The sequence below is a fragment of the Sander lucioperca genome, chromosome 23 (assembly GCF_008315115.2).
Source record: "Sander lucioperca isolate FBNREF2018 chromosome 23, SLUC_FBN_1.2, whole genome shotgun sequence".
NCBI lineage: Eukaryota > Metazoa > Chordata > Actinopteri > Perciformes > Percidae > Sander > Sander lucioperca.
In genome coordinates this window covers 10746445-10760977 of record NC_050195.1, presented here as the reverse complement: position 1 = coordinate 10760977, position 14533 = coordinate 10746445, and the positions used below count along the sequence as shown (strand labels likewise).

Below are 14533 nucleotides of genomic sequence, written 5' to 3'. Positions count from 1 at the left end.
CTCAGATGGGCAGATCTGGAATCTTCCATCTATGAGGTCATAAGGGGAAAGGTTACCTCCCCTTTCTCTGCTTTGTCCGCCCAGAGAATTTGGCCCACCCATGAGAAAGAGAGAAACATCATGGCTTGCAAACAAGCGAAGCATGTGTCAGTACCCGATCCGTACCGCCTGTAAGATCCGTTCTGCGCATGCGCATGATTACGTAGTAGAAAACTAACAATGTCCCTGTGTGATTTGTACCACGCATGCGTTGAAACACTTTACGACCAAACAACACAACTTTTGTATTAAATCTTTATTATACAATAGTCATACAAACAATCAAGACTTGTTGTTGGTTGTCACTGATCCAAAACCGTGTAGCGACATTGTTGTTGTGTTGTTTATGTTAATGTTTTTACTTTTAATACTTCGTCTTGACTAATAACCATAGACTGTATATTATTAATGCGATGAAGTGTAAACGTACATAAGTGTCCTTTCGAAGACGGGATGACAGCTCTTCCAGACACCACTGCTGTATACCACTATAGTCGCTACATGCTAACGGCAGTAAACATGTCATCTTAGCTGGCAATGTTGTTAAATTCTCCCCAATTTCGGGTCACATTCCTGCTGAAACATGTCTGATTGTGTAGTGTTTGGTTCAGAACCCTTAATCTGGGTTTTTTGACGTTAGAAAGTGCTGCTTCGTTCCACTACAATCTAACGTTAGCATACTTATAGCTAACTATTGTAGCTGCATGCTAACGCGACATAGCGGAGCATATATAGCTAGCTATATATGTACGTATGTAGCAGGACTTTGTACCATAAAAAATCACCAATAAAAGCTTCTAAACCAAATACTAAACAAATACAAATACAGTAAAGTGACCGGAATTTGGGGTGAAATGTCCAGCATTGAGCTACATAATAGTTAGCTAGGAGTATGCTGGTCTCTCACATAGATCTCATTTGTAGCCTTGTTTTTACCTGATACTTTCATAAAAGTACAAACACATAAAGTGAGAGGTATATGCACATGATTAAACTTTATTTCAAGCATGATTAACCTGAAGCAGGACGGAGTCATGACTTAAAACACCAAAGGAAGGCTTCTAGCTCAGGCTAGCTAGCGTTAGCAAATTACCTTCAAAGTTGCAAAGAAATGATGAAACGTAATATTTGAAGTCTTTATTTAATTTGCTACATGGTGTTGTACTGGATGGCCAGACGACCCTCCGTATATCATTAACAGATACTTTCGGCAACTCCAGCAAACACCTTGTAAACTTCATCTCTGCCATCATAACGTTCTACTGTCACTGTCTAATGTTTTCTTCCGGTAACCATAGAGCTGTGGGCAAGCGTAGAACTGATCAGGCAGTGTCGTAAAACACGTTGAGTTTCTGCGCATGCATGAATCATGCGCATCCGCAGAACGGATCTTACAGGCGGTACAGATCGGGTACTGACAGCATGGCAGTTGGTCAAGGCTACACCCCCACCCTCCACCTTGCCCCTCTCTCCTCCTCAATAGCATTTAAAGCTACAGACACAGAAATGGCACATCCTAAGTAAAGCTCATTGTGGGACTGGCTCTAGTGGCTGTAATTCTGCACCAAGGCTGAATTTCAGGAAAGAGACTTCAGATACAGTATTAGGGGACCACTAAGGACAAGATGGAGTTTTTTTTGCCTCCAACGGCGCCTTCCAGGGAGCTAACCCTAACCTTAACCCTAAACATAACCATTGCCGCGCTGCCTGGGAGGAGACGTTGGGGGCAAAAAACACCAAAGACTCCACTAAGGCCTATATAAAAGAGACTTCAGATACAGTATTAGGGGACCACTAAGGCCTATATAAAAGAGACTTCAAATACAGTATTAGGGGACCACTAAGGCCTATATTAAAAGCATCCAAAAAGCAGCATGTCATAGGACCTTTAAGAAGTACTCCAGGGACACAAACACCCATTTCCTGGGTGAAAGTCTTGTGTTTTCCCCAAAGCTTCTTCAAGTTAAGAACTCCACTCCCCGCTTGAAAGCCCTGTGTTTCAGGACCCATTCGTTGCATCTTCGCACTCTTGTACAGCCGCAGTCAATGTGGTACATGCAATAACATATACATGGAATCGATCTAATAAATCGGTAAGCCTCTGTGTTTGTGTGTGTGTGTGTGTGTGTGTGTGTGTGTGTGTGTGTGTGGTCTGTCTTTGAAATATCTCATGAACTGTTCATCCATCCAATCTACTTCACACTTGGTTTCCTGGGAACTCAATGAACTTGCGGTTTGGAATTTGAAGCATTAGGAGCACTTTGGACAGCATTGGATATTAGATGTTAAAAAACTGAATAAAACTAAACGGCCGAACTACAAAGGTTAAGGAAAAAATTGATAAAAAACAACAACAAAACCTGCAGCACAAAAGACGTCACATGCAGCCGTCTACCCTTCCCAATAAAAAGCCCAGCTCAAATTCACTCAGAGCATTTCGCTAAGAGGAAAATCAATAAAAAGCCTTTTTGCCGACAATAAATATCAAACAAAAGCCAGACACTGTATAGTATAAAGTTGCTATGAGCTATAAAGTCACTGGCAGAACATTTACGTAATCTCGGAGCTTCCCCCCCAGCTCTGTGCAGATAGGCCTGGCAATGCGAGACCGGGCAAAGACAGTTTTCATCAGACTCACCCTTGGTCCGGTTGTTTTAAGTGTGCTGCTAACTTGTAACACTAATAACATTACCGTCGGCAAAAAAAAACAACCCGCGAATCAAATCCATGCTTCTACGTTAATCGTCAAGCCACTAAGCCTGTTTGGAAATGAACACCTCTGCTAAAGTGTTAAATTCGTTAACGATAATAATGACGAGACAGGACCATGGTCATTAAACGCTGACTGTGGCGATATCAACATGCAATATCGTTAACGAAAAAGACAGCACTAAAATTTTGTTGAACAAAAACACTCTTTATTCGCATTGCCTCTCTCTCTCTCTCTCTCTCTCTCTTTCACTCTCTCTCTCTCTCTCTCTCTCTCTCTCTCTCTCTCTCTCTCTCTCTCTCTCTCTCTCTCTCTCTCTCTGTCTCTCTCTCTCTCTCTCTCTCTCTCTCTCTCTCTGCGCACAGACACACACTCTCACATCCCGGAGCCGACTCTGTCTCTGTGGATGGCACACTGCCATGAGTACATGAGGCAACTGTCTGATTACGCCACATTTTAATTGTGATATTTTGTGATAAAATTCTGAATCTGCAAGGTTCTCTGTCAGGTAAATGTAGCAGAAGGGCCTACAATGTTTTCCTGTGAAGTTGAAGTCCTAACAGGCACATTTTGAACGGGTACTGTGCTAGTACAGGGAACTACAGTGTATTACTTTTCGTATATGTACAAATGTTTCATGAGAACAGCCTGAGAGATAATAGAGAGCTTCTCCCACACTCTTTTGTCTGTCCTTTCCAGACTTCCCAACTCATCTGAGTGGAAACAGAAATGGCTCACAGCTACTTAAAACAACTTCTGAACAAACTTCTGTGAACAACTGACAAATTGCTCAACTTTTCTTTCACGCTGGTTGCTCTGGGAACAAGGCATCCACGCTCACTTTCCAGTCGACATACATTACACTTCCACTTGACATACATACTTTAGAATGACAAGAGACACGATGGGGGGATTGTGAGAGATTTGTGTGGGAGAGAAATCATGTGAGAGACAGATAAAGCTCTATTCTGGTGAACCTCAGGAGTACATCACTTTTTTTTTGAGGATGCGGCTTGTCACTGCACATCACCCAGACAGCCGAGCAGCAAGTACAATAGGCAATTAGAAACTCCCATGGAAGCACAGGAAACACTATATAATGGAGGGAAAGGGGGAGGAGGATGTGATGGCTGAGATGGGGATGTTTCATAATTCGAAGAGTCTGATTCCAACAGGAAAAAAAAAAAAATCCTAATCACCTTTATTTGCTCGATGAAAACAATGCAGGCTTGAGGAATTTGTCTTTGTGCCGTCTGTGCTCACAAACGCAATTACACAACAGTCACACACTCGCTCTGATGCTTCAAATTGTGCAAAAAAAAAAGAAGAAGAAGAAAGCCCCCTTCCTACCCATAATTACTCTCATTCAAGCCTGAAGTGGCACCAGGTGGTTGATGTTTTGTGATCGAGTCGACAGGCACAGGGAAGATTTTCCACAGAAGTGTGCTGGCTTTCATCTCAGCGCCTCCGATCCATTTGTAGTCTTTGCTCTGTTCGACGGCTGACCTAATTCTTCAGGAATGTAAGTGCTCTGTGTTTTTTTTATCACTCATTCATACCAGGCAATAAGGGGGAGTGCATCAAGGGAGAAAAAAGGCATCCGCAGCCGTCGTTCTGATGTATTTGTCACCGGTCCAGGTTGATGAATGGAGAAGGCCTTCACCCTGTGATTGATAGGATGCGCACTGACACACTGTCTGACTTTGTCTGCTCACATACATGTGTGTAAACAAACACATGAGAAGAAAAACTTAAAGTATATTTATTCGTTCATATGCTCAGATGGCAGGCGGGTAACTTGAATATATTGATAATCTACGAAATATGTTTGGTTTTAAGGAATAGCACAATTTCTAGCTTCTCTGGTTCATCACAACTTGGGAGAATGTGAAGATAAAGAAGCTAACATGAGACAGACACATTGATAATAAGAGATAAGTTGCGAGACACAAGATAAAATATTTTACAGCACAGATTCAGGACAAACACTAATAATAGGAACGCAGCTTGTTTTTTCTTCCAACATTAAAGGAATTTATTTTTTTTGCCAGCACTGTTCATTCATATCCAGATACAAAATCAGAGGTGGGTGGAAAACAGGCAGAAACACAAAGAAATGTGTAAAAGTTTTTCTTTCAGGTAAGTTGTCCTATAGCATGTACAGAACCACCTGCATGCCAAATGAATAGCCTGACCTGTTCTAGAAATAATAACATACGACATGCCTAGCTGAGATACCAGTATGTAGTGACTCAGGCTGTTCTCATTCACTGTTCGTATTTATACCTACGAAAAGTCTAATTTGTATATAACCCACGCAATCATAAACCATGGCGTGCAGGGCTGCCTCTAAGGAGGAAGTCAGACGAAGTAGTATAAAGAGCAACATCGTCCGCGTATAGGGAGATGGTCGAGGTGAATGGATGGGTCAAACAAACACAAACCGCTGTTTGTGTCCCGTGTGAAAGCACAAGTCAATGTTGACTTGCTTTTGTTACGTAAATTACGTACTTAATTAACGCTACGTACGTTAGCAGGCTGTTCTCATGAACCATTCGTAGTGTCATGATGCCATCATGGCAGCTCCTCCCTCTCCCTGTTTGTGTGCGTTGTTTGTTTCCCTGTTTGTGATCCCTCATGTTTCTCCTCCTGCTCTGTGTCTGTGAGTTGTGGGAGTGGCTTATTTTGCAGGCTGCGCTAGGTGAGGCTCATTCCCTAATCATCCCCAGCAGTACTTAAGACCGGTTCTGTGATCCACTCATCGCCATATTGTTCATTCTACTTGCGTGGTATAGTTGTCACTCCTGGCTCCCTGTGTAATTCTGTTTCCTGGTGTTCTAGCTTGTGTAGCTAATGTTATCTGTGTTTTCTCCTCTTGCAGTCTTCCTTGCTTGCTTGTGCTCAGGCTTCCTGTTACCCCTGCCTGCCTGCCTGCTTGCTTGCCTGCCTGCTTCTCTCTAGATGTAAGGAAGTTTGCCACGTGTTGGAATTGTTTGTTGGACTCTGGAGGACACCAAAACCACATGGTCGACGCCACAAACAAAAGACACTGATTCACTGGGCACGCTCTGGAGAGCACACTGCACCCACCACTCACCACTGGATCCCTTGGACACAACACCCCCTTGCCCCTTGCACTATTACATGTGTGTGTATATATATATATATATATATATATATATATATATATATCTTTATTAAATAACTTAAACGTATTTCCTGTGTGTCATGTCTGCTTTTTGGTCCAACCTCCAGTGCCGTTCCTTAACATGTAGATATAGCTATGAAAAGTAATACACTGTAATTTGTACGTATTCCACAGATGTACTTCTGCATGCACCACATCGACTGCCGTTGTATAAGGGGGTTTTCACACCTACCTCATTTGGTCTGGACCTTCGGACTTTTCAGATTGATCTGAACCAAAATTAGAGGTGTGAAACCTACCCTGGACAAACGGCCAAAAGAGGTAGTCTCGGTCCGGATCAAACTGAACCATGGTCCGGTTCGTTTCTAGTGTGAAAGCATTTTTTGGATGGTTTGGACTTTCGGACCAAATACAGTGACCCGGGAATACTACTTAAGGGGACCGGTGTTTTAACCCAAACCACAAACTTTATTTCTAATCTTAACTAGTCCTTACGACCGTGACCTCATGGTGACCAGTACCTGGCTAACAGTCACCTTTAGATGGCTAAACATAATTCAATTCAATTCAATTCAATTTTATTTATAGTATCAAATCATAACAAGAGTTATCTCGAGACACTTTACAGATAGAGTAGGTATAGACCACACTCTGTAGTTTACGAAGCCCCAACTATTACAGTGGTTGCCTCAAGAGCAAGCATTAGCAGTAGCTATTGCGACAGTGGCAAGGAAAAACTCCCTTTTTTGTTAGGAAGAAACCTCGGACAGACCCAGACTCTTGGTAGGCGGTGTCTGACGGCACCAGTTGGGGGAGTGGTGAATGGTGGCAATAATAGTCATAATAAAGATAGTGAAACAGTGATCACAATGGTAGTCGTAGTAGTTCATGTTATAGTAGGGCACAGCAGGGCGTTACGGGGTGTGGTGTGGCACAGCAGCCTGGGTGGACGCGGTTGGACGCGGTTGGACGCAGCAGGACGCAGTCGGACACTGCGGGGAATCGCAGAGCGTAGCAGGGTGTAGTAAGTCCATAGCGTCAGCTGCACCCAGGATCCTGGTGTAGGTGCCACCCAATTCCAAGGCGATGTTCTGGGTGAAGAAGAAGCATAAGGACTCCGTGGAGAAAACTCCCCAGAGCTAGGTTAGTAACAGGCATTTCTGGGACTAAGATGCACACAAAAGGAGACAAGTGAAAAGAGAGAAGAGGGAGCAGCTCATTGTGTCCTTGGAAGGAAGGAACTTCCGACAGCAGTCTAAAGTTATAATAGCATAACTAAGAGAGGCAGGCTAATAACTGTCATGTGACTGGTCAGCTAAACTTCATTATGTGAGCGGTAGTCGCAACTTTCGTAAGATATCATAAATTTCATGATATCAACGTGCCTATGTTTTTGTACAATATCATATGAGCCCGTTTATGAGAATGCCTTGACTCAAGTTACGTAAAATACATCCTTATTTAAACCTTTTTCTAAACCTAACTAAGTAGTTTTGTTTCTCTCACACTGGAACATCCTCCATGATCAATAACCGGATCACGGGCTGGAGGACAGAGAAGCAAGGATGGAATAGAAAGCACCCTAAAGATACCCCAGAGTCTACATGAAGCTGTTATGGATCAAACTGCAACTTTATTTCACAAGTAATTCAGTCCACATACCTTCAAACTGCACGCAGAGGTAGAAAACAAGACAAACACTGTGTCACCCACTCTGGGAAAAATCTAAAATATTACTTAAACTTTTAAACTGTCCCTTCAGAAGAAGTTTGTAGTTGTTCTCGGCAGCTACTCTGTTGTGAATCTGTAATTGTGTCAGTCAATAGGCACTGACAACATAACACAGAGGTTAAAAAATGTTCCTGTGGCTGTCAGATGTGGTGTTGCAGGGTTATTGATCAAGAGAAACGAGGACTGAAGGTTGCATCCTGTCTGCCTGTGTGTTTATTTAGCCTACAGTGAGGAGGAGAGAGAAATGTTCTCCGAATGCCAATTAAGCCGGTGATGGTCAGATCATTGTCACGCCGCGCTGATGACTGGCAGGCCTGACAAGCCGGCTGAGCGGTGCATGTGGTTCCTTTAATTAATTGCCAGAGGCACGGCTACACGTGGGCGGATGGAGCGAATATGGATGGCGACGAAGAGCACAACTCACGCTTCATATAATTCTTTGTGAAAGAAAGGGTGAGAAATTGAGGCAGAGTGAAGCTTCGCTGCTCTCCGACAGAATTAAGTGAGTGTTTTTTTTTTGTGTTTTTGTTCTGTGCGATTGATCTCCGAAGCACAATTTGTTGGTTTCTGCAGAGCAATTTGTTTATGACAGAGGAACAAAATGTACAGCATTTATCTGACGGTAAGCTAAAAGGTTAGCTTTAATCCCCTCTGGAAAAGTGTTGTGTTTGAAGCAGTGGGCCTCTGCAGCGCCGTGTGTCCCGTGGGCTGCAGCCAGATTTAGGCACCAAAAGTCAACATTAGCATTACAGAGGCCTATCTATTTTCATTAACTCCATCTTGTTTAAGATTTCCCAAAAACTCCCCAGGAGCCTAAGGCAGTATAAGGCATTTACAGGCTCCAGGGGTGGGTTGCCATTTCGGAGCCTTGATGCATAACAAATTGAAATTCATTATCCTCCATAATTAAAGAAAAATATATAATCAAAGACTTACACTGCAGCGAAACTTTCAGTGAACTCCAGAGGGACCGAGGCTCAAGCCTGTAGCCCAGGTGGCTTCTAAGATACTCAAAAAAAACACACACACACACACACACACACACACACACACACACACACAAATATAAATATAGCATCTTGTTAAATGCATCCTCAGGGTTCCCTTTAATAATTTAACCCAACAAATGTGAGCCATCTCTGCATGCATCTCAGCCGTTTTCCTGCGAAATGTAATTGCCACTAATTTTAGTGGTCACCATATTTAATTATAGTGTTCAGTCTGATGGTGGTGAATTTTTTTTTTAGTGCAGTTGAGAGCTCCTTCACTGACAGAAGATCGTTCTAGTACTCCTGTAATGCTCTCAGAGGAACAGTGTCTGTGGTGTTCAATAGAGAATTGATACAGACTTTATCATACATTTTGGTATTTTTCTCCTCCTTTGAGGACTATAGCAATATTTTAATCTTGCCTGGTCTATTACATTAAATAGCATCCTTTTATTTTACATTAGATTTTATTCAGAGTGCTTTACGTTTTAAAGGGTTCATACACATCGAGACTAAAAAGTATGTCCAAATCTGTCCTGACTTATCACAGAGAAAACACTTGCAAATTTTTTCAGAAAGCTGTCTGGAAGAGCCACACACTGAAAAAAATAGCAACTGTAAAAGGTTATTAAAGGGACCGTTCCGATCTTTTGAAGTGGGTTTGTGTGAGGAACTTATCCACATAGTCAGTGTATTAGCAGTAGATGGCAGTCGGCACGCCCCCAGTTTGGAGAAGTAGGCAGGAGGGCCGGTGTTGTGTCATGCTATGCCTAGTCTTGCTTTGCCAGACCTTCCTCTACAGCGCAGCGGAGGAAGGTCTGGTTAGTCCACACAGCATTCTGGGATGGGAGAAAAACGTGCTCTGGTTTTTTGGCATTTCTTTAAACCAATCACAACCATCTTGGGCGGCGCTAAGCGTCAGACGGAGACCCGGTGCCGCTGCAAAATAGCCTCTGGAAGGAACTTGTTTTGGTGGAACATGTGTACGTTCAAAGGTTGTTTTAGTCGTGCAACAGAAAACTCAGATTGGACAGATAGTCTAGCTAGCTGTCTGGATTTACCCTGCAGAGATCTGAGGAGCAGTTAACCATAGTCCTCATAAATCTAGTTTTTAAAATTCCAACACAAAGAATGCGGAAGGTGACGGACATCGGCCGTAAAGAGTGACATCCAGCAGAATTTCTGCCGGCAACCAACCAATGAGAAAGGCGCTACGGGAAAAACTATAATCATGGGAAGGAAACTTCTGACCGTCTGACGGGGGAACAGATTTGGACACAACACCGGCACGAAAGCAAAGCCACGTACTGCTGTGGGCAGGGCCACACAGCAAAAACTATTTAGCCACCTTAAAAAAAGGACCACCTAAAAACATCTATATCAGTTTAAGTGCAGGGTTTTCCCTGCCGTTATAAGGTTTAGGTTGCAGCACCCGAACCGTTTTGGGCAGTATCTAAGCCAAATGAATGTAACTGAAAGACTTTTCTCAAATCTAATAATTATAGTTGGACTTCTTTTGAAGTTTTGTCTTTAAGCTTTTTTAATCTTATTTATTGATTATCTGCTCTAGCTTTTTCAACGTTTTAGACACAGATATTGGTGATAATAACCGTCTGAAATGATGTGAACAAGAGACACAAAACTACCACAAAGGGACACACACCGACTATAAAGAGACGCCAAATAACCACAGAGACCCAAAATAACCCCAAAGAAAACAAAAATGTCCAAAAAGAGACACAACACGATCCCACAAAGAAAAATTTAACATTTTCTTGAGAAGGGGTGCCTAACCCCCCCCCCCCCCCTCGCAAAATATGCACAACCAAGTCTTCCACAAAGCTAGAAAACACTGTAAGTGTATGCTATATTTAGAATACTTTCACTGCTTTACCTTGCTGCCCTTAAATGAAGGCCCTTCTTCTGTCGCTCTCTTTAAAGCCAGCAGACTGATCGAGGCAGCGGTAGACCAGCAACTCCCGTGTTGGAAAAGTTTTTTTCCAAGGTTAAGTATAAACCTTTATTTTTGTGTGTGTTTGTTTAAAATATAAAATATCTGTATTGACTATAATATATATGACAGAGCTACAGATCCAGACAATGGTGATTGCTAACCAACCAGACATTGTGGTGATGAAGGCAACAGTGGTTCCAGTGGTAATCGGAGCACTCGGGGCTGTAACTGGGACAAGTGGCTCCGGCGAGTTCCAGGAACAACATCTGAGATGTCTGTCCAGGACAGCGTAGTCCTAGGAACAGCTAAGATACTGCATAGACCCCCTCAGGCTCCCAGGCCAGGAGTTTTGTTTTTATAGATATGTGTACTTATATTGGCTTGGTGTAGCCTTTTCAATGTGGAGGTTGAATTAAAAAGGGTCCTATATTTGTGGGGTTCTCATATATATTTTTTTACATTTGCCCCCCTATAAGGGCACAGGGCAGCCCAGAGGAAGGTCAAAAATATTTATATGATACCGTAATGACTTTGTGCTAAGGTCAGAGCTAACCAGAAAGTTGTAAAGTTTTGTAATCAAGGAAGGCACTTAGGTAAACAAAGGGGGCATTTAGGCTGATCAAAATGGCTGATTGTGCTAGAGTGACATTTTAGCAACAGAAAACACACTTCAGTGACCATTGGGGCAGTTGGGCTAACCAGAAGGGCAACTGGGTGAAAGGAAAGGCACTCATTAGATGAAAGGGGGACATGGACCAGTCAGAGGGGCCTAGGCACTTGAGTGACCAAAAGGCCATTTAGGGTTAGGGTTGGGGAACCAGCAGGGCATGTGGGCCGATGAAAAGGGATGACCCGCGCTTGGGTAGGGGAGACCGAGTTGGTTGTTGCACTTTTTACTCTTGTGTGAATTGCTAATCATTTAAACATCTTTCACCAGTCATTCCTACATTAAATGAAAGCTTAAGGACTTGCCTTGAAATAGGTATCCATTTTATTTTTCACAACGTATTGTACCAATAAGTAATTAACCATCAAAGACACTCTGAAACATTGTGACAACAATGACAGCCCAACTGTTTAATATCAAATAAATTGTCACGTTGGCCTCTAGTGTAGCTGTAATAAGCAGTGCGACAACCAACCCGTGTGACAACCAACCCGGTCTCCCCTACACCACAGGGGCACTTGGCCTAACCGGAGGGACAACTGGGTGACAGGAAAGGCACATATTGGGGGACACTTGGACCAACTACAAGGGCATTGCAGGAACAAGAAAGAAGTGACAACAGTGGCACTTGGGTAATCATAGGGACATTTTGGGCAACTACAGGGGATTGGGAGAACTAGAGGGGCAATTAGGGCACCTGGGCCTCACGTGTGCAGGGCAGGCTGTGCTCCTCTGTGACGAGACTTTAAAACTGTGTCAGAGACCACAAAACCATGTCGGGTTGGATATTTTTTGCAGTGCAGTGAGAGCCACCCAAAGCCAGCGGAGCGCAGCGGTGCAGCAGGACTCCTGGCTGCCGGGCTCGGGCTGCTCACCGGCGGCCAGACTCACATCACTTCACACCCCCAGCCTGCGGCGACACGGATTTTTTTTTCTTCTCAGCTTGTCACCTGAAGCCTGTAATGTGTTCATTTTTTTTTTAAAGCTCCTACAGTGAGAGGGCGTATCCGCTTTCAGAGAGAGGCTGAGCGGAGAGAGTGGGAGGGCTTTTCTGTGTTTTCGCTTTGGTTTGAAACATAGGAAGAAAGCAGCGAGCGAGCAGCCACGCCGCCCACTGAACAGGGCGAAGCGCGCATCAACAATTTCGCAACCGCCGCTGCTGTCCTGATTAAATCCACGGAGGAGCGGAGGAGAGCAGACACCCACAGGCAGACAGACAGGGGAGGACTGCTGCTGTTATCCGAAAGAGGAACTAATAAAAAAGGTGAGCTCTACAATTTCCCCACCGTCTTTAAAATGATGATTTATCGTATGGAGTCTGGCTGACGGAGCATTGAGGAAACACAACAAAGTTGTTTCCGATGCGAGGATTTTGCTTTGTTTGGCCGTGAAAGGTGGGAGCTGCATCCCTGTAGTTTGGGTCTTTGTCTGCACACTTCTGCGTGTGCATTGTGTTCAGTCAGTCATGTAACACAAAATGCATGATTGTAGCATTGATTGAGGATTGTAGCATTGATTTATTGGAATAAGAATGCGATGAACGCTGCTTTTCATGCTGTTTTTTGAATTAACTTGAGACATTTTATGTAGTTTTATTCCCACAAATTTCTTTCCTGACGTCAATACTGTAGCTTCAAAATTCTTTACAATGGTCCAGAGACATTGTTAGTGCCTTACCTCAATATGTTCCTTTGTTTCACTATCAGACATCCTTTGTGTTGGTATCGGAATTTCTGTACTTTCACCAGACAGCTTACAGTTGGGGGGGGTCTGATGTCATTGCCCCCCATTGTTTCAGTGATTGGTTAAAAACCAACAAAGTAAAGTTTTAGATTTACCTTTTATACTACTGCATTCCTACCGACAGGAATCTGTGTTTTTTTTGTGTGTGGTTTGGAGATAGTTGTAGTGCACCTTCCACCATAATCTGTTTTTTTAGTATCACATTTTTAAGTTTTATTCATCAAAAACATCTTTCCTGTCTCCCAGCTCCTGGAGTGGGAAGTGAAAAATTCTAAGTAGCTTTTATCCTCTCTCTCTGGCAGGTTTTCAAATGCAGAATTTTCGAATTGATAAGCGCTCCATACAGCTGATGCCACAGGCCATCCAAGAGCTTGTTGTTTCAGTTTTGTAAAATGCAAAAAAAAAAAAAATAAAGGGTCAGATGAGGAGGGTTTCCAGTTATCTAAATTTAAAGTTTGGTCTGTAAACGCTGCATTTTTCTTTTCCTCATTACATTTGTATATAAGTCTTCGTCTTCCTCCATGGATTTGAAAACAACTTGTAATCCCCCTGCTTTTCTTTTGCCTGATGTGCTGCTGCTGCTGCTGCTGCTGCTGCTGCTGCTGGACTTCATCCAATATTTAGGATGTGTCAACTCTCACTTAATTCTCGGCTAACTTAATTGCCTGCAGGATTATTGTGTTAGAATGAGAGTTAATGTCAGTTTGATTTCTTCGTCTGCACACAGTAGACCTTCACTGCTTTGTTAGCTGTTTCCTTCTTGCCATTAAAACCATTTCCTGCATTTTTGTGTGCGTGCATTTTACACTGATGACGACATGCAGAAGATAAGTGGGTTATTTGAGTGCATTGTAGCCTACGTGTGCTTACAGCTGTTTTGAAAGCAACTTATATTGACAACCATTGACTAACTGAATACCTTCGGGGTTTGATGTATGTGTGTTGTTTGGTCAAAACAAGGAATTTGAAGATTGTGATGATGGCCGGAAGTCTGGCTATCACCAGACCAAGCTCAATCTTTTAAGATTGAACATTAGTCTGGGGAGTCTGCTCTGTATTTTCTCTGCACAAGAGGCGTGATCAACGGGCATAGTTCAAATGACTCTGTACGCAATTGGATAGTCCTTCAACCAATCAGACCAACGATCCGGGTGACGTAGCAGCGACAGCGGCATCAACGGGTTTCTGCCATGGAGTGCTGTGCTTCGGTGGCTGGCTTGTTGAATGTAAACAAAAAGCTGCTTGGTCGATTCTCTATCGTCATCGTGTTAAACCCGCCAACAGCGCGCCAGGTGGATAAGCCAGTTTGTGATTGGTCCCCGCAAATTTGTAACGGAAGCAGGATAGATAAACGTACAGGTTTCCAGCCTGAGCCGCAGGGCGAAATCAAATCGTCGGCAGATCGGGCTGGGTTTACCCAGTCTAGATGGCAAACTAGCTACTGATCCCATACTGTATTTTCTCCCCAGTTACTTCTTTCTTCTTTCTTATTTTCTCTTGCTGGATCACCTCCACCCCAGGAGGACTACCACCTCCTGGGGTGGTGATGGCG

At 43.3% G+C, this 14533-nt stretch overlaps 1 protein-coding gene across 4 annotated transcripts in view; it reads left to right on the top strand.

Annotated features, from left to right (window-relative positions):
- The first annotated feature begins 4091 nt into the window (after window positions 1–4091).
- Window positions 4092–14533, top strand: part of rnf152 (ring finger protein 152) — a 72102-nt gene continuing 61660 nt past the window's right edge. For 3 of the 4 annotated variants that reach the window (XM_031285214.2, XM_035998226.1, XM_035998225.1), the window contains exon 1: window positions 11891–12502. The gene's annotated coding sequence lies outside the window, so the exon portion shown is untranslated. Of the gene's footprint in view, window positions 4272–11890; window positions 12503–14533 lie in introns of those variants that run through there. The other variant, XM_031285215.2, reaches the window with a different exon arrangement.